Consider the following 20,198-nt stretch of genomic DNA (forward strand, 5'->3'; position numbering starts at 1 on the left):
CTTTCACAATAAAAATAAGACCTCTGTGTAAAATGACATATGTGAGTATGACCTCTGACACACAGAATACATAGGAGTTTCTCTAGAAACCCCTCCCTGTTGCCTGGACCCTGGAAGCTTCCTGACTCACTCTGATCTGGAAAGCAGAGGGTGGGAGCAGACATTCTGCAAACTACCAGGTCATAGATTAAGATTTTTCTTCTAAAGATAATACAATGGTGACACTGGTTCCCATGTGCTAATTATTATTATTAAAGATAATAAGTATCGGATGTAATTATTAAATATAATCATTATTAACAATAATAATACTCATTAAGAATTGTTATCATTAAAGATCATGGTAATTATTATTAAGCCTGCACAACAGACTAACAAGTCATACCACACTATACCTGACACAACTATTAACTTAGTATTTATTCCTAAGAACAACAAACCAGCATTATTGTCCATTGCCCATATACCATCCATGGTATCAATTTATGGAACATAGAAAATAAGGGTGGGGCAGACGTTATTTTAGACAAAGAAGAGAATTTAGCCTAGCCACATGGTGGCTTATATAATATTTTTTAAAATTATGATCAGCACTGTCATATTAAATGCTTATTTACTTATGCCCAGTTTATTCCCAACTGCTTGTAAGACATGTGAACAATATAAATTAGATTTGTTCCTAATTATCTCAGTGGTCATTCATTTATCCAACTTTTGTTCCCTGAATACCTGCTGTGTGCCAGGTATACCCCATGGCTCTAGTGATACAAATGAAAACAAGCGTGCCCCTGCTCGTACCCTCAGTGCAGCTGAAGAGTGTCGTAAAATCTTCCTAAGCAAGCATAATGGCATTTTATAGGATCCATTCGTGAGAGTCCTTACCAGCACCGAGTAGCCTCCATTTAGACCTTTTAACTCTTACATACTGGTAAATGATCTTTGTTCAAGGAAGCAGGTTGATTTCTATTTTTAATGATTTAAGCATATGCACACATAGAGCCATGTAGTCAGTGGTGCCATAAGCTACTTCATCACTAATACCTGTGTGTACATAAGTTTCAATGCTGAAAATCCATGGGCAGTTCCTAATGTCAACATCTATGTGTCACACATCTGGAAATCAGAGATAAGACCTTTAAATGAATCCAGTTGCTCCATAACCTATCATGCAGCCATTGCTTTAGCAACCATAAATCTTCCTCATGTAGGTGGTCACCTGAAAAAACTTAAGACCCCAGTAATTTTTTAATAATATTAAGAGTTCATGAGTTAGAGATGAAATACAATACTAAAGCACAAAGATTTATACTACATAGAGATTTATTTTTTGAAAATGTCAATGATCAAAATATTTCCTAAATATTTTATTTCAGTGACTAAAGGAAGCAAATTGTTATCTGACATGACAGCAATAACTGCTCACAACCAAAAAGCAAGTACCTGTCCCTCACAGGCATCACTTACTTTCAAAAAAAGAAGAAAAAAAAAAAAAAGGACATTTATAAAGCAAAACAGTATTAATCAGAAGTATATGATAACAGAATCTGTTCTAAAAGCACATATGCATGTAATACTAAAAGCTATCATAAACAGGTTATATTTAACGACTAGAAAAAAATGTACCCTTTTAGTAGAGTTAGATCAATCAAAATTATGATAAAATATTTACACTGAAATGCAATTTCTACAAAAGAAGAGGAAGGCAGGAAAAACAGATGCAGTTACTAGCGACAATGACAAGAGAAACAAAAACTAGTAAAACAGTACAACTGAGGTCAAGTGTAGGGAAGAAGAAAGTTAAGGTATACATTTAAAACACAGCAAATTCCTAAGAGAGAAAACTATGAAAGGATGAGTAGATATATACATCAAAAACATATATATTTATTCATTTCATCACCTCACTTGCTCCAGGCAAAAGAGGAAAAAAAAAAAAAAGAAAAAAGTGACAACAGATGAAAGGATAGTGAGAGCATGTGGCAAGCCCTTCAAAAAATAAAATTGGGAAGAATTAAAAGTCCCAATAAAATAAAAATAGCAATGTAAAACTAAGATACATTTATAACAAAATTTAGAAATGATCAAGAAGAAAAAGAAAAACACTGCTGTCTTCACCCTATACCTAGGGCTTACGGCATTATTTTTCTTTTATTATAGCACAGACCATCTCCAGATGATCAAGTAGAGAACTTTGAACCTTTTGATTATAAGCCTCGCTAAGCCTTTTATAATTGCAGGAGGTAAGCAAGTGGTTTAATCTAGAGGACAGGCACACAGCCCTAGCCATTTGCTAAAAATTAAGAGCTCTTCTGGCAAATTGGGATAAATGGCTAATTCTGTTGTCAGAGAGGTAAAATAAGCAAGAGGACTCTCTCTACTAGAAAAATGCATTTTCCCAAAATTGCCATTTTTATCATGACATGATTTCCGAGGAAGTGTGCATCATTATAAAGAGTTAACCTGATCTTCACCACCACAGCCCTGCAAACACAGACGTGTGGGGAGATGGTTGCTTTGAGCCAGGATGGACTGAAGTCCTGCCACTGTCATTTCTAACCTGTGGGAGTAATTTGTTTGACCTCTCAGTTAAATTCCTCCTAGCTAAAATGTAAATAATAATATCTACATCCTAGAATGGTGTGAGAATTAAACAATGTAACATAGTTAAATGGTCTGACAAATAGCCCTCCAATAATGAAATCCATTGGGTTGTCTTTTTTCAAAATCAGTATTAATACCACTTCACAGAGGAAAAAAAGAGACCAATAATTTTTTTCAGGTTCCACCATCAAGGCTCAAGATACTTCCTGAAAAGCATTTCTTCAGAATGAAAATCATACCAGTAATTACTGAATGACCTAATTAAGATGCTTAAAGGCTTAACATGTTCACCATGCCCCACAGCAAAAGGGTGAAAGTGTTAAAAGCACCATACTTAATATGCGAAGGACTTCCCTGGTGGCTCAGCCAGTAAAGTGTCTGCCTACAATGAGGGAGACCCAGGTTCGATCCCTGGGTTGGGAAGATCTCCTGGAGAAGGAAATGGTAATCCACTCCAGTATTCTTGCCTGGAAAATCCCAGAAACCTAGTAGGCTACAGGCCATGGTGTCGCAGAGTCCGACACAACTGAGCAACTTCACTTTCACTTTCACTTTAATATGCTAAAACTGCCTGTCCAATACAGGAACCACTAGCCACATGCGGGGACGGAGCAATTGAATGCTGAGTAGTCCTGAGCTGAGATGTGCCGTGTGACATACACACTGTCAACAATTTAATATCAAAAAATAAAAAATAACTACATTTGACTCAAAAAAATTATTAGTTGAATATAGAAATAATATTTTGGGTACACTGAGTTAAACAAAATGTATTATTAAAAATTAATTTCATCTGTTTCTTTAACCATTTTTTTTAAAAGAAGCTACAAGAAATTTAAAATTATACATGCAGCTTTTATTACATTTCGATCAGACAAAACTGCTCTAAGCAATCTGCCAAATACCAACATATACAATGGTTTTTCTGACCCAGGATAAATACACCACAACCTGATTAGCAGGACAATTGTGCCATTGTCACTTATCTCTCCTCTGTGTTCCAGATCTTAAGAGACTTGAGGACCGATGTACTCTTGGTTAAACTCCAATATCTAACGTGATATCTTCCCTGTTTCATTGAACAAATTGTAGGCTATTGTTTCACTCCTAACTATATTAACGCAACTTCTTTAATAAAAGAAAGACTTTTTTTTGTCTTCATTTCAGAGAACAAAATCTAAAGTGCTCAGGAAATGACAAGATACAGAGATAAATGTGAGGAACAAGTACTGTTTAATGTGCTGGATCTAACAGTGAAAAGTGAAAGAAGGTCCAGAGGCAGAGGTCTAGATAGCAGGATTCTAGCGTCTCCTGGGAGAGCTGGGACACAAAATGATACTCTCATCTGCAGGGCAACTCTTAACTCATCGCGTACTCTGACATACATTCTTACCTTTGTTTCTTCCCTGTTTACCCTGTGAAAGGGTTATTATTACTCTCATCTGATAAGCGAGGAAGCTGAAACTATAGGAAAATTAAGTATGATGTCCAAAGAAACCAAGAGAAGCAAGAATAGAGCAGTTTCAGTTAGCCAACTTTAAATCTCAAGCACACAGCATTCTTGGGGGGCGCCGGGAGGGGTGTCAAAAAACAACACTCCAAAACCCACACCCACAGAACTATAAATGTAAAACCTTTCAGTAAAGGACCCTTCACCACTTGTGTCCAATGAGTAACCCATGTCATTTGTAACTGAACGGTAAAGCATCTGGCTGCAGTGCGGGAGACCCGGGTTCGATCCCTGGGCTGGGAAGATCCCCTGGAGAAGGAAATGGCAATCCACTCCAGTACTCTTGCCTGGAAAATTCCATGGACTAAAGAGCCTGGTAGGCGACGGTCCATGGGGTAGCAAAGAGTCTGACACGACTGAGCGACTTGACTTCAACTTTCAATAGCCTAGTGCGTGTCAGGGTATTGACATGGGCGCAGAGGAGAAACCGAAGACAGTCACTCAAAAGAAAGGCTCACAAAATGTGTCCTTCTCCAGTGTGGGTGAGCAGAGGCTCCAGGCTCCTCCTCAGCCCCTTCACCTGCTAGATCCACCCTCATTCCTGAACCTGCCCCCTGAATGACAGGAGCCAGTCTGAGATGATAGGAGGCCAGCCTTTTTCCTTCCCTCTTTCAAAGGGCTCCTGAAACCATCCTTTTCCAGAAGAAAGGCAGCCACAGGGCCTTCTTCCTTCCCTGGGGGCAGCAGTAGATCAGGTTCTATTACCTGAGAAGGCCCCTGGGCTAATTGAAGATCACAAAGGCTTTAGGGCAAAGCCTTGCATCTATATCTGTTCTTTGTATAAAACTGAGCCAGGAGTAAAGCATTACCCTCAGCAACTACCACAATCAATAAATCACAGATCCGCAGAAACAAATTCTACCAAGGAAACCGACTAAACAACACAGGGGCTTCCAGAAGACTGGGAAGGAGGGTGGGAGTGGGGGCAACTATCTTTTCTTACTGCAAATTTACCAGAAACACAAAACTACTGTTTACTTGCTCTAAAACCTCATATCCTCCCCCTCTCTGTCTTTGTTTCTCACACAGGCACAAGCACACACAGTCTCACCAGTTTTAACCTCTAGATTCTTCCTTCCACCCTGAAACAACAAAGGCAAGTTTGAGTGCAAAGAACTGCAAACAGAAACAGAAAGGATGAGGGTGTCCTGCACCACCTTCTGGGGGTCCCAGGAAAAATTTCAAAATGGATCAAGTGTGTCTTCCCTCCTCCCCTCTTTTCTGCTCCTACTCTCAACTCCCAGGGACCAACCTCCTGAGCTCTGGTGGCCCCAGGCTCCACATTCCACTCCAGCTGCCCACTCCCCCAGGAGCTGAAATTCCAAAGAGATTAATAGATAAAAAGATGCAACACTTTACAGTTTAAATGGTTTGGTAGTCTCTTAATCTCCTCAGATATATTTTCATTGTTAAAGAAGTAAACTATAGCCCATATTAACTTTCAGTGGAAAGATCTTCAGGTAAGGTAATAAAGAAAAACATGTTTTCACCAGTATTAGTGCGCATGCTATGAACATATGTGCGTGCTAAACTGCTTCAGTCATGTCCGACTCTTTGCAACGCTATGGACTGTAGCCCTCCAGGCTTCTCTGTCCATGGGATTCTTGAGGCAAGAATACTGGAGTGGGTTGCCATGCCCTCCTCCAGGGGATCTTCAAGACCCAGAGATTGAACCCACTTCTCTTGCATCTCCTGCATTAGCAGGTGGATTCTTTATGACTAGTGTCACCTTGGAAACCAGTATTAGGAGGGCAAGTAAAATCATCTGGGGGAAAAGGAGCCACCTGTAGGTGGCACAGAGGTCCTCTAGGCTCCCCTAAACTGCTCCACTTTCCAAAGTTCCTCTTTTGCTTGTCAACTACAGATTCTTAGAAGGATCAATTCATTTGTTTTTGCTGTTGGTGTTGTTTTTAACACTTCCCGAAGAGGAAACAGGAGGCAAGACAGCAATGGGACAGCTGAAAGTTCTGGTCATTCACAGGTAGAAGACCAGTCATTCCTACAATTATGGTGAAGGCAAAATAATTACTCTAAGGGCATGACCTGTTCATCCATGACCCAGCTGCTTAGAATTCAGAATTAGACCTCCAAATAAAGTTTCACCTATAAAGCTCATTGGTGCCACTTCCTGTGTGGAGATGAGAAGGTAAGACTATCAAGAAGTATTTTATTTTCAGAATTCTCTCTAGTAAAACCAGACACTACATTATAGCCCCTGGGGCAGATCTTAACTTTGGAAGATAAGAACAAAAAATAAGCCGGGGGTAGGGCTGGCCAAGTAAGCTCTGGTCCTCTCACTTATCACCTCAAAAGCTCATATTGGGTTTAAAGTGGTAGGGAGGGGAGATGAGTTTTCTAGTCTTCCAGATCTGTGATTCCAGGCCTGTCCCCAAACTGAGAGGCCACAATTCAACCTGAAATCAGATCTGAAGGCTAAAGGAAAACACCAGGTCTCTCGATACACTTCAGTTCCAGAAATGCGGTGGCAGGATCAACTTGGCCTGGCTGTCTGCAAAACAGGACTTCATGGGCATGCAGGAGGCACCGTATAGCTACTTATCTAAACCAAAACTTCTGAGTGCCACCTGGGAACACAGCCACAGCAAGCCTGATCCAAGGAACTAAATTCCCAGATGTGAGGAACATCCAATTACAGTGAACGAGAAGCTGGCCATTTCCTTCTCCAACACAGACCAGTCTTAGATAAGTCCTCACCCTCCCACTCCCCCTTCCACCCCCAGACTAACCTGCAGCAGACCCAAGAGAAATGTTTGTTCATTTTAGCAAAATGCTAATTGCACCCAGACATTAATAACGACCATTAATAGGCAGTGTCGGTTCTGGAAACCCCCCGACTCCTCAGCCATCTAACTGGTCCACATCACTCTGGCCCTACTGCAGGGCATTTAGCTTCAGCAGACAAGGAACACTTTCTAGGAAAGGATCCGCACACATGGATCCAGGAGTTAACTTACTCCATGTTCTCCAGGGAAACACGCCAGATCACGGGGGCCTGCACAACCACTGCCGACAGAAACTGTTGGTTTATCACCAACCACAAAGGCATCCCAGTCGGCTGGCACAGGACTCTGTGGCTCACAGCACCTTGCCCTGTGACTGTACACACCCTAGAGCCTAGAGGGCATCTTATCTGCAGTCCTACCACGTCCTGCACTGAAGGACAGCAGCATCTTTTCTAAGCGTAGCTACAGAGAGATAAAAATGTTTACCGATCTCAGAATCAAAACAAAATTTAAGAAAAGAAAAAAAGTCAAATATGCAAGTTTGGGTATCACAGATCAAACATATAGCACACTGTGTGAGGATCCCCCAGCTCAAAACTAAATTCTTCAGGTTCCTTTCATATTGGGTTAGAGATGCATGTACTAGTTAAGTCTTGAGACTCAATGGCATGTTAAAATGACTGTGAAAGTGAAAGTGAAGTTGTTCAGTCGTGTCCGACTCTTTGCGACCCCCTGGACTGTATGTAGCCAATCAGGCTCCTCCATCCATGGGATTTTCCAGGCAAGAGTGCTGGAGTGGATTGCCATTTCCTTCTCCAGGGGGATCTTCCCGACCCAGGAATCGAACCCCAGTCTCCCGAATTGCAGGCAGACACTTTACTGTCTGAGCCACAACTCATTAACATCAGGATCTCCATGCTCCATTTAGTAAAATTTTATTCTGGAGGTTTCTGGGAAGGTAATTTTTTTTAATAGTATTGAACTAGAGATGTATTTGCCGCTCCCTTCATTCTTATTATCCTCTCTGGAAAAGCTATTTGCAACTCAGAGCCCCAGGAATGAAAAAAGGAGTCAGTAAAAATTATCTTTGTTAGCAAACTAACATTTGCTTCATCATCACAGGTTTTGAGCTCTGCCTAAATGTTATTTTATCTAATTTAACAATTAAAAAACCCTTGATTAATTTCTCCAGTGTAGTGTTAAGGAAAGATTAACTGTACTGAGGTTCTCTAGCAAGGAATTAATAAAGGAATCAAGCACTTGGCTCTCAATAAGACAAGACTACCCAGATTTCTAGTGGGAATATTCCAGAGCACAAGCATGTTTTCTTTGGGGAGTTTAACTCACCAAAATTATTAAAAATTGAGATCAAACACTAGTGCAAAGCCCCAAAGGAAATCATACTAGAGTGGAGAGATTTTTATCAAATGAAAACCTGAAAAGGTAAAGTTTTTATAGTGAAAAATAAAAGGCTTTCTTCCTTACAAGAAAAAAATCCTGCTGCCCTATATCTGTGTTTAGGGTTCAAACAGCAAAACGTATACAGGTATTTAATAAGTGTGTAAAGATCATCACTATGAAATGAATGCAGATTTCACAAAGCCGAGCTTAAACAGACAGGCAGCCATTACCATCCTTTCCCAACCACTAAAAGCCATTCTCATTCTTGTACCTAACAAATGCCTCCACTGAGATGTAATAGCAACCAGGTCCTTGAAATGGCTAACACTGGGAGGTAAAAAAGAAAAGAACAGGAGGAGAGAGCAAGGAAGTCAAAATCATACTGTGTATTCTGCAGTTCCCTAAGGGGACACAGCGCTCTAGATTGCAGTACATAGGATATTATTATTGTGACTGAAATGAAGTTAATAAAACCCAGCATACAGACTGGGAAAACTCAGGTCCCCACTGATGGAATACTTCCCACACAACATATTTTAAGCATATATGTATCTGTGTAATTTATAGTAGTTACTTAAATAAGAAAAACAAAACAGAAAAAACTAGTATATTATTTTTCATTTTATGATTCTAAGACATCTCTTTATCATTTACATCATTTCCCAAAGGCAATATTAACTTTGATATTATAAAACCAAACCAAAGAGACTATTTCAGCTCCTGAATGTAAATCCACTGAAACTCTTATCCTCATTCTTAATGTTATCCAAAGGGTATCATCCAATCATAGGAGGAATGTATTTCCATTTTTAACTATCTTTGAAAAGTATCACAAAAGCCCAAAGTGATTTGTCTTCTGGAAAAAAAAAAAAAGTCATAAACCTTTATCCTAAAGAAAATATATATGTTTCTACCTTTCTTAAAGCACAAAAACCCTGGGAGACCACTGCACTGTTTTAGATTGGGGTAGATATGGAATATCCCAACTTCAAAAAGATTTCATTCTTCCTAGATTCCCTGAGTTCACAAGTTATTAACTCAAGAACAATTTCTGAGCCACAAAACAAAGCATATTAATGTAGTTTCTCCCTGCCCCTTGAGAGGCCACAATTTTAAAATAGTTCTCATCTCACAGGCTCAGAACGAACTACTAGAAAGACAAGTCAAAGGCTCTGTTTCGAAGTCAGCCTTAAAGGAGAAAGCGGTTGTTTTGGAGGTTAATCCAGAGCTGCAGGTTTAGGTGTAGGCTTGTGGGTGCACTCCTCACTTGCCTGCCATACTGACAGAGACTCTCTCAGCGCCACCGCTACCCAGATCTAGATAAAGATGACAAAAGAAACTCTACCTAACAGGTTCCATGAATATGGGTTCATTTCTTTCCTTTGCTAGCAGGAGTAGGATCGACAACCAGATATGTTTTCAGAGAGCAAGCCTGTGTTTATTATATACATGAGAGGCTGGCTGTGAGAAAGACGACTTCACTGACTCACATCAAAGGAAGAAAAGAGCTGCATCTCAGAAGCCTTCCTGGCTTGAAAAGAACTGTCTCCCTCTAACTCGCTTTCAAGCTATACATCAATCTTCAATATAATTATGTTTGACAGAATATAAGCTCTCGGCAGTTAACTTGTTTACAATAAATGCTTAGTTTGGGTACATGGACTGTATTTCAGTCTTAGAAATATCAAACGCAAACCTACAACAGTCCCACTATCCGGCTGAGAATTATTTTGCTATAAATCTTTTTATTGGGGGTCTGAGGGAATTACTTTGCAGTTTGTTTTCCACTAACCACTTGGAACAGTGTGAAAAGAGGTACATTTATACTCTGACCCTGGGCTAATTGGAATTCTATACATTTTCACAGGAGAACGTGCGGTATCAATCCTGAATATGAAGGTCGGCGCCTAGATCGTTTCACCATGGCGGCAAAAAAACGCGTGTGCAACAAAATGGCTCTTACTAAGGGCACAGCATTCTCCTTCAGTTCTTTTTCTCCTCCAAGTCTCTTGGGAACTAACAACCATTTGTGACGGCATTGGCAGACTTTCAATAGTAAGCTCCAGTTGAGGGGTGAGGGGTAATAAGTTAGCCGTAAAAACGTGCTGAAGGCTCAAACTCACTATATGAATGGACCTGTAAATAGAGAAAGTCATGCTGAATGTTAACTGGAGATGCATCTGAGAAGAAAAAAGAAAATCAGGATCACCTTGTTCATCATTATCAAGTGCCTTTACTTGAGTCTTAAATGAGTAATAACTTCCCTTTCAGTGAACAATTTGCTCCACTTATACCCCCTAAATAACAAAGGACGTTCATTCCTCTAGTACAACATCTTCCAAGCCTACAGGACAAAATCTTATCTGAATGGAGCCTGGTGAGCTGAAAGCTGGCAAAGCTTCAGGAGGACCCTGGTTTAGCCTCACTCTCCTCCATGAGCTCCTTCCAGGCATGCATCCTCACTAGCATTCTGAACCCTTTCTCATTTGCAGATCATGACAAACTGATCATCCCAGGGTTTCCTGACTTGTCTCTTAATTTCACAAACACCTTGTTACCAGATTTCTATGATAACTCAACTTTAACATAGTATTAGTATTATATATAAGAGATCATTTTAAGAAACCTAGCTTAAGTTTACTTTCCAAAATAACTAATACTGGGAAATGTCGCTCCTTTATTACTTAACAGTGAGATCCCAACTTCTTTCCTTCTAGTCAATATTATCATTTCAGGCAACAGAGAGAATTTTTTAAGTCTTTCAGCTTCTAATAAAGACGACACATAAGTGATTTGTAAGTTTCAAGAGTCCTCGAATATATTTTATTAAAAAAACTTGTCACATGACTTCAGTATGAGAGAAAGAAAGGAAAAATATTTTCACTGAATTATCAACCTCACAGATCTTTTTTGTTAATATCAAAAGCACTAGTTTGCAACATGAACTAATGGAAAATTGTTAAATTCACCTAAAATAATCACTTCTTTTTTTGATTTAAATAAGCCCTTTTAAAACCTTGACTATTTAACTGCTATTTACTTAGGGGAGGGGAGACATGGAGAAGGTGACTGATGAAAAAAAAACAGTATTTTTTTTTTTTTATTGTACAACAAAAATTCCCTCCAAGGCAAAAAGACATTATGCCAAGTTCCACCCAGAATTAATGTTTAGGTTTAAATTATAAAGCCCAGAAAAAATGGAACCACTAATAGACCCTTAAAGCTCGTGGCATTCGTCAATGATGTTAGGTTATGTAAATGTTAAAACTGAAAAACCTTTTGCTGACAAAAAGTATTTTAATGAAAGCACTATTAACTAGACTCTCTAAACTGAAATTTTTTTAAAAAGAAAAAAAAAAAGCTTTTTGAGCTGTATGACATAAATTCTAGTCTGAAAGGGATTATGCTTTGGACAGTTCTGGGATTATGAGACCTCCACCAGGAAGGGTTTACTGCCTATCTTATTCCTTTCATTTTGTTACTCTCAGAAAGGTTTTTAAAGATCGAACCCAAGAAAACTCTTAGCTACAAACCAAAGAAATAGTCTCCTCTAACTCTGTCAACTGAGCCCAACCTTGGGCTCCAGCCGCTCTGATGGCCAACCTCATTTGTGGTTTTAGTATCCACACAACGACAGGGGTTAACTCCCCTGTTTGGGCTAACTCCACTGTCATCACCCAAGTTTCCAAGCACACACAATTCTATGAACAGAGTAAGAAATACAGCCTACAGTGAAAGAACAGTAGCCACCGATTTCAGCGGCTGCCAGTCAGCTCATTCCAAGTTGCTGAAAGCGATGCCCTGGGGAATGAGGGCTCAGCAGTGTGAAGGATTATCAATGCAATGGTTCCAAAGACTGCAGACAGCAGCCCACGCCTATGCATCTCAGAGGACAGTCTATGTCACCTATGTGAATATCAGGCGATATGTCGTGTGGAAACTCGGGGTCTCCCCCACAATGCCACGTATGCCAAGAAAAAATAAGGGTGTTCATTATTCATCTTCAACTCTCTCCCCTCATCTTGGCTGTTCTTCCATCAGCCCGAGGAGGAAGAACAGCAGGCCCAGGGACCACACCTAACCCTTACTTTGCAGGGCTTTGTAACAAGAGAAACATTCATTACTGTTTACTTCCATTTACACAGGTGAAAGAGAGAGAGGGAGAGAGAAAGAGAGAAGGCAGTTACTCCTTCAGGTAGAATATAAGAAATTGTGATTCCCCATCTTCAACTGTATATGAAGACAAACCAATTAGCACTTTCCATGTCTCCTGAGCAACTACACCCAGGAGCTTCTTTCGGAACTTCCCAGGGCATAGGGAGAACCAAACAGTCTCTCCCCAAAACCGAATTTAGCTAGTAAACACAGCAAAGTAAGTGAAAAGCACTTCAGTTTTTCTGCATCTTCTCCAAGACTAAAAATTGGTACATTGTGTGACAGGTCCACCTCATTTTTCTTAATGATGTTTTTATTATTCTTTCACTCAATTAAAGCAGAAATGGGTATTGCATCTTCTGACTGTATAATTGTTATTGTAATCTGTTTTCGATCACTGCTTGGGAAATGGGTCCAAAACAACATAAACTCTCCACTGCCTCAGAAGGCAAGTCATTTTCTTTTACTACGACACTTAAAGAGACATTTATCATGCTGCTCTGTTAGCATCTCTGGGTTATGAATTTAAAAAGTTCTTGTTCTGTTAACCAAAAATAATAATAATAATAATATTTTGAAAACATTGCTACTTTAAGAGTTTTGATATGAATGTATTTTCCTAGGAAGCAATCAGTTTTTCCTTTTCATATATGCATATATAAATAACTGGAACAAGCACAACCAAAATAAACAATTTTAATACGGGGGAATAATCAGGAAATTTGAAAATCAATCTTATCCAGTTATGAAAGAACAGATATACTTGCTTTCTAGACAAACTGTTTTTAAGAAGTAAAAAATAATTTTAAAAGAAATAAGATATCTATGCTTAATATTATGAAATTAAAATTGTTTCTATGAAAGATGCAAATCACCTCTGTCAGATCTTAGTGCTCTGAAAAACAATTTCTCTAACCAGAGTGTCTATTAATTTTGTTCATATCTGCGGAAGTCTTCAGTAAAACAAAGAAAGTCACTGAGCTACTGGGCACATTTCAATAACCATGCAACCATCAGTAAGCACCAAAAAGTTACTCTGTTGTGAACATATACAGTAGCTTGCAGCATTTCTCCTTAACTTTTTAAAAATCTTTTTTGTTACGTTATGCTATAGTTTAACAGCCCACTGTGCTAAGACAGAACTTCATTCCAGTGATAAGGCAACTAGTTAAGGGTAGAAACTAATCTGTCTTCCATACTAGCAAGTAGTAATAATACTGAGAGCAATCAAAATTGAACTATACATCCCCCAGACAGTTTTATTATCCTAATGTGTCCTAAACACATATAAAGAATATTTCTAGTACAATATAAGACTGTCATAATTTGCTCATAACTTTACTGCAAGGTTCAAATTCTGGAAACTTCTATTAAGGATTTTTTTTCCATTTTAAGCATTTGTCAACTAATAGCTATCATATTCACTAGCTTATTTTTAATATTTTTAAAGATATACACATTAAGAATGGAAAAAATATAACCAAAAACCTAATCATAATTATATATCTACAGCACATTTACTCCATATTAAGTCATTTTTGGCTGGTTAATTAAAAATCTGAAATAATTAAAAACTCTGCAAATGAGAAGCAAAAGACAAGCTGCAGAAACAATTTCTGATGTAGCCTTTCACTGCCTCTTAGTTATATTGATTTTACCACAATTTTTAAATCATTTGCTATCAAACAGCAAAATAACTGTGTCAATTGAAAACAAAAAATATTACATGTATAGATGGAGTCCCATGATTTTGAAAACTCCATGATAGAGCATTTTTACATAAATACTTTGTAATATAAAGTCCTTGTGGGCTTGTTTCATGTAAAAGAAGAAAATAAATGTTTGGTTGATCACTGAATTCAGAAATATAGAAAATAACACACTATAGAGGCCACAACTCTACTTTTTTGGAAATGTGTGAATCCTTAACTGGCTTTTGTTTTAACTCATACTTCAATTCCACTCAGGGCAGTCTACTTTGACTTTAAAGCATCTATCACATTACCCGTAAGTAGTAGGATAATGAATCCTTTGTATAAAAAAATCCATTTTTAACACACAGACATTTCCAAACCTCTACTCCACTTTAAAATAAAAGGAATCCACGGCTCTCCATATTGACATCCTAAATTAATGCTGGAGAGCAGCGGTGATTAGAAGTGAGAAAGCTCCAATACAATCAAAGTCAGCAGAAGGAAATCATTCATTTTTAAGTCATTATAAAGAAAACAAAAGGCAAACTCTCCTCTTCATTTTTGAGCTAAACATAAAGGTGTCCTACTTGAAACCATTTTCAGTTCCTTCTCTCTTTTCTTTTCTTTTCTTTTCTCTCTTTCTCTCTCCCCACCCTCCTTCCTTTCTTTCTTTCCTTTTTTCCAAAAAATGAGTTAAAATGTATGGGTTAGATCCAACATTTCACTGCTGTTCTTATTCTTGGGGAGTTGGGGGGAGGGGGATCTTACTGCCAAAGCTTCAGAAAAGAGAGTTTGGGCTGCTAATTTTCCGTTCACAAAATCTAAATTCCTGTTATGCATCTCACACAACTCATGAAATAATATGAAACAGTATTATATCACTGCAAATTGAGACATTTTTATCAAAATAAAGAGTGATGATGCCAACATTTCATTTGTCATTTCCCACTTGTCACTTTTCACTGACAAACTGTTACACATACAACTTTTGTCAAATGCTCCATCCTTAAATATGTTCCAAAATGCCATTGTATCTCAGCATTCATGTAAGGAAGATAGTAAAACTACTATGTGACCACACACAAGTTATGCAAGTTTTTTTAAAAGCCTACTTATTAGATAAAAGTATAAATAACTTTTTATTTATTTACATGCTATGTAAGATAAATGTTGGCTTCCTGAAATAAAGCAAATTATGTACATACATTTTGCACGTATACGTATGGCTGAGTCCCTTTACTGTTCACCTGAAACTATCGCCAACATTGTTCATCGGCTACACTCCAACACAAAATAAAAAGTTAAATTAAAAACCTATGTACAAATTTTTTTTGCATCTAATATGAGATTACTAGTTATAAGAAACTTTAATGATGATAAATTGTCATTTTTATCTCAATAGAAACTTAAAAATCCTTAAAAGACCAAAGAAAATAATACAATTTGAAATTCATCTAACTCTGTCAATTTGTGTTTTTTTTACATATCATATTAACTGTCTCTGCACTAAATCATAAAAAAGGGGAAAAAAAAGAGTTTTAATTTATCAAAGTAGTACCAAGTTTGACTGCTTACCAGATTTGCCTTGTCAGATACACCAAATAATTATTATGTCTTGCCTGGAATAAAACTGATTTCCACATTTTAAAAATAACTCAAAATTAATTTTCTTAGATGTTTAATAAATTATAATTAGTCTGTTTCCTTCCCTACAGATAGGTAGGTAAAATATATACATACATTCATAGGAGTGAAGAAGTAACATAGGATATATAGTATGTACAGACTGATACTCTTAGTCACAACCCCCTGGAAAAAGAGGATATTACCTATTGTCCGCAGGGGTTAAAAAACAGATGCCTTAAGGGATATCTATGTAGTTTCAATACACACACATACACATATTTTGTTCAGATGATCTTGAATATATAATGGTCAGTGGGTTTCTACTAATGGAATATAAGGCTTCCAAAACTACTCGAAACATCAAATTATGCTCAGGACTTTGAGGGGCGGATACCCTATGTTCTGTTTAATGTGTATGTTTCATTGCATATATATTTTTTTTAACCAAGTATATCTTTATTTTAATAACAGGCCAAGGACAGAAAACACTTTAGAGAGGGCTATTTTTCTACCTCAGCAAAAGTACAGAGGACATACAAGACTGTTGGATGACCCCAAAGCCTAAGTTCATTCTATTTAGAACAACTTAAACCCTTAAAAAAAAAAAAGGAATAGAAGAGGGAAATACAATCTTCTCACTTTTAAAGTAATAACATGAGTCTTCCTCACAAGCATAATGGTGTTGTACATCCTTAGTTACAATGAATTTAATGAGTTTTCTCCATTTTGCCTATGTTGACAATGTTTCAAATTTCTAAGTATTTTATACATGTCTATAAGTCGGTATCTATACTCTTTCATATCTGCACTCCTTTCAAAATGTAAAATGTCTCTCTATAAGTGCTCCTATGGTGACTACACCTGACCTGAAGTGCATTTCTTTTAATCGAAAAGGAAATGTTCCACATGCAGATAATTAACACTGTAGACAGTGTTCAGCTCTAAATGAGGCCCTGCCCCACAATCATGATCACATTTGCTTCCCAATTTGAGTACATCAGCATGTATTGCATAATGATATTTTTCCCCTTCCAACAAGACAGTCGTGTTCTTAAAAAGGCTGACCGGTAGCAAGAAGAAAAGGTCTACTTGGGGTCCAAGAGTTTTAACTTCAATAGACAATTCTTCACCAAAATTAAATGGTTGTTTTAAAAACTAATTTTTCCCCAAAAAAGCTAATTATTTTTTCAAAAAAAAAAAGGCAAGATATTCCTAGTGTTTAAACATTTTCCCTTGAACTCTAGAACATTTAACACCAAAACAAAACAAAAAAATCATCAAAATTCAAAGGAAAATGGAAAATATCAAAAAGATTTCTGATGTTTAATGCCTCCTATCAGCAAATACACCATCTGGTATACTCAAGCGCTGTTCATTCAGTTTAAATAAAGCTGTCTGAAAGTTCTTCTTTAAGCCAAACATTAAAAAATGAAAATACTTGTGTTAACAATGAATGAAGCACAATAATTTATTGCTATTAAGGCACAACTGGCCAGCGCCTTTCAGCAGTCCAGGAGGAAAGCAGAATGCCTTGCTTCCTCGGGAAACTTGATTGGCATCACTTTCATTTTATGCTGTAGGTTGCGTGGCTGAAGCATTGCATACAGCTGAACATTTTAGGTACTTATGCTAATGGTGGTTAAAAGGATCATCTGATTCTTATATTCATCATCCTTAATAATCTTTTATTTTTCTAAATCTTCAAATAGATCTGTAAGTTTTAATCAACAATTTCACGAATATAAATTTCCCCACCATTAATCACTCTTTTTCAAAATCCTTATGGAGTGAATTACTAGCTGAGAGGGGACGCCAATTCTAGTAAGTGAATGTTACCCAGCAGGGATATAAAGCTGTCAACACCGTGGTGCTCTTGCTTGCTCTAAACTCTCTCCCAGCCTTCATATGTTTTTTAAAGAGATATTAGCCTTTTTTTTCCTAAGGACCTTCTATAAAAGCTGACTGTCATATATATCTGAGCACTTATATTTTATTACATACACACTTTAAAACATACTGCTTAGATAAGAGCAAATATAGCCTAGAAAGTGTTAGAAATACAAAGCAAAATTGATCTACTTTCTAATAATCTTCTAAAGCTAACCATACTGTAAACAACACACTTCTAAGTCCCTTATTAAAACAGAATCCTGTGATAGCGTTTCTACCACCTCATCCAGTCAAATCCAGACACTAAAATAATCTCTCTTTTGAAAAAAAAAAATTTAGTTCTCATCAAAAAATACAGCAAACTCTCTCTCCCTCTAGAAAAGTAGTGACAGTAACAGAATTTATTATGGCAACCAACGCATTCAGAAACAGTTATTTACCTATTTATCAGAAGCAGTAAGATAAACTGCCATTTTATTGAGAAGCCAATTAACTTAATGGTTTCCCCTATTTTTAGGGGGAGACTATTTAAGAAAGAGAATCACTAAACATTACTAACACATTTTCCCAAATTTTGAGCTCTGTTTTATTATTATTATTATTTATTATTACAGCCATCTTTACAACATTGACAAGACTGCAGTATATCTGAAAATGGTAATAAATGATGCAGAGCTATAAATATTTTTGTAGTTGTCTAGGGTTATTATATTGCTTCATAAAGAAAATTTAAACAAGAAGAGGTAGGATAATAGAAATATAATCTACTTTACATATACTCTTGTTCCCCCAATCATTTCAATTATAAAAGAACCACTAAATAGAAATATTATCTTAAATATTTTTAAAATTTAGAATGTGCATTTTTAAAAACACTTTGCTTTTCTCCAATCTATATACATGATTAAAAGTTATAATGAAGTAAAATTATGTATCTTAATGTACATTTGGAAACTATCAATATATAAACTTAAACCCACAAAATAATCATTAACATTCAATAAGAAAACTTTGCACTATTGAAATGTTATGTTCTAAGTTGTTATATTTTAAAACTTCCTAAATGAAAAATTTTCCAATCTATTATGTTCTACAGAGTAAAATCGTAAAAAAATCTTTAAAAATCCACTCTATGTAAACTATTTTATCCACTTTACTATTACATATCATAAATGGTACTTACTGAGACAAAATGGTGTCATTTTTATTTTCAATTTGGGAAGCAGCAGAGACCTTTGATATTGCTGAATTAAGTTAAAGCTCAGAAAAAGTGACTAAACCAGCTAATTGAAACAAATTTTTTACTTCTCACCAAGGCTTCATATTTGTCTGTATCAAATTTGTAGTAAGTGGTCAAATGTGAATAATCACCTCCAAAAATATGAAAAATAACCGCTATTTTACACTGAAGGCATCCCTGGTCAACAAAATCAAGTAGTTTCTTTCACAGTTCAGTAAGATATAGGAAGGAAAGAAAAACTTGCTTTAGGAAGGTACAATTGTTAATCATTACATTCTAAAATGTTTAGAGACTTCTTTCAATTTAATGAGTTTAAAAAGAAACCAAAATTTCAGTCCAGGCTTTTTGGGGTTTTTTTTTTCCTTATGCATAAGGCCACTTTGAGAACACATCCTCTCCAAGGATTTCCAAAAGTTTTTCAACCCAACATCACTAGCACTTATCATGTCATCTCACCTTTGGTCCCACCATATTCACTATATATTTTTCTTTCTTGTATGCATATACTAAAAAATGGTATCAAAAGTCCGAAGTTATTCTTTCAGTCTCAAGACAGCACATTAATAAACACTATTTCTAAAAAGTGAGTCACAAAACTATGAAGTTTTCTTTTGCTTCAAGTCCCTAAAATGAAAGGTACGTAAGCCCACAATCTATAGCCAAAAAAGCTTTAAAAATTGAGCAAATGAGTACTTTGCAAGGGAGATGATTAATATAAGGAACTAAGGCAAAGCATCCTGAATGTCTACAATGAAGAAATAGTAATAATAAAATAAGTAAAACCAAAAGCCTGTTCTTTCATAAACTGTCCATTGTTTATAAAATTTCTTCAAAAGGGACTGGATATTTCAAATTAAGTCTTTACTTGGAAATACACACAATGGCTGTTTAGAGCAGGAGAACTTATCACTTACTTTCCCTAGGGTTTTGTTTCATTTCAGGCAGGCTAATGTAAAAGTAACACTAAATAGGCTAATACTGAAAATATTAGGGGGAAAAAACTTTAAGAAGCAAAAAAATTTTTAATTAGTAATTTATGCCAAACACAAAAAAACTGCATGTCATGTAGAACTGTGTATTTATATGTATAAAACAACTAGGGAAATGTCCTATAAACCTCAAAATATTTTAATAGTGTTTAAATTTCTTTCATATCTTTACTTCATAAAATTACTTTCCCTAACCACTTTAAAAGAAAGTGGTTGTTTAAGTAGTAAACACTGCAAAAGATTTTAAGTAACATTAAATTCTTGGAAAGAAAAACAGCATGTAGCCAATAAGATCACTATACCATTTTTACCTGTTGTCCTATATCATTCCGTAACAAAGTTACAAAT

The 20,198-nt window shown here is 36.6% G+C and overlaps 1 protein-coding gene across 3 annotated transcripts in view; it reads right to left on the bottom strand.

The window, feature by feature from the left end:
- SATB2 (SATB homeobox 2) overlaps positions 1–20,198 on the bottom strand; it is a 201,694-nt gene that overhangs the window by 177,409 nt on the left and 4,087 nt on the right. The window lies entirely within an intron of this gene.

Source organism: Ovis aries, chromosome 2, assembly GCF_016772045.2.
Source record: "Ovis aries strain OAR_USU_Benz2616 breed Rambouillet chromosome 2, ARS-UI_Ramb_v3.0, whole genome shotgun sequence".
Taxonomy (NCBI): Eukaryota; Metazoa; Chordata; class Mammalia; order Artiodactyla; family Bovidae; genus Ovis; species Ovis aries.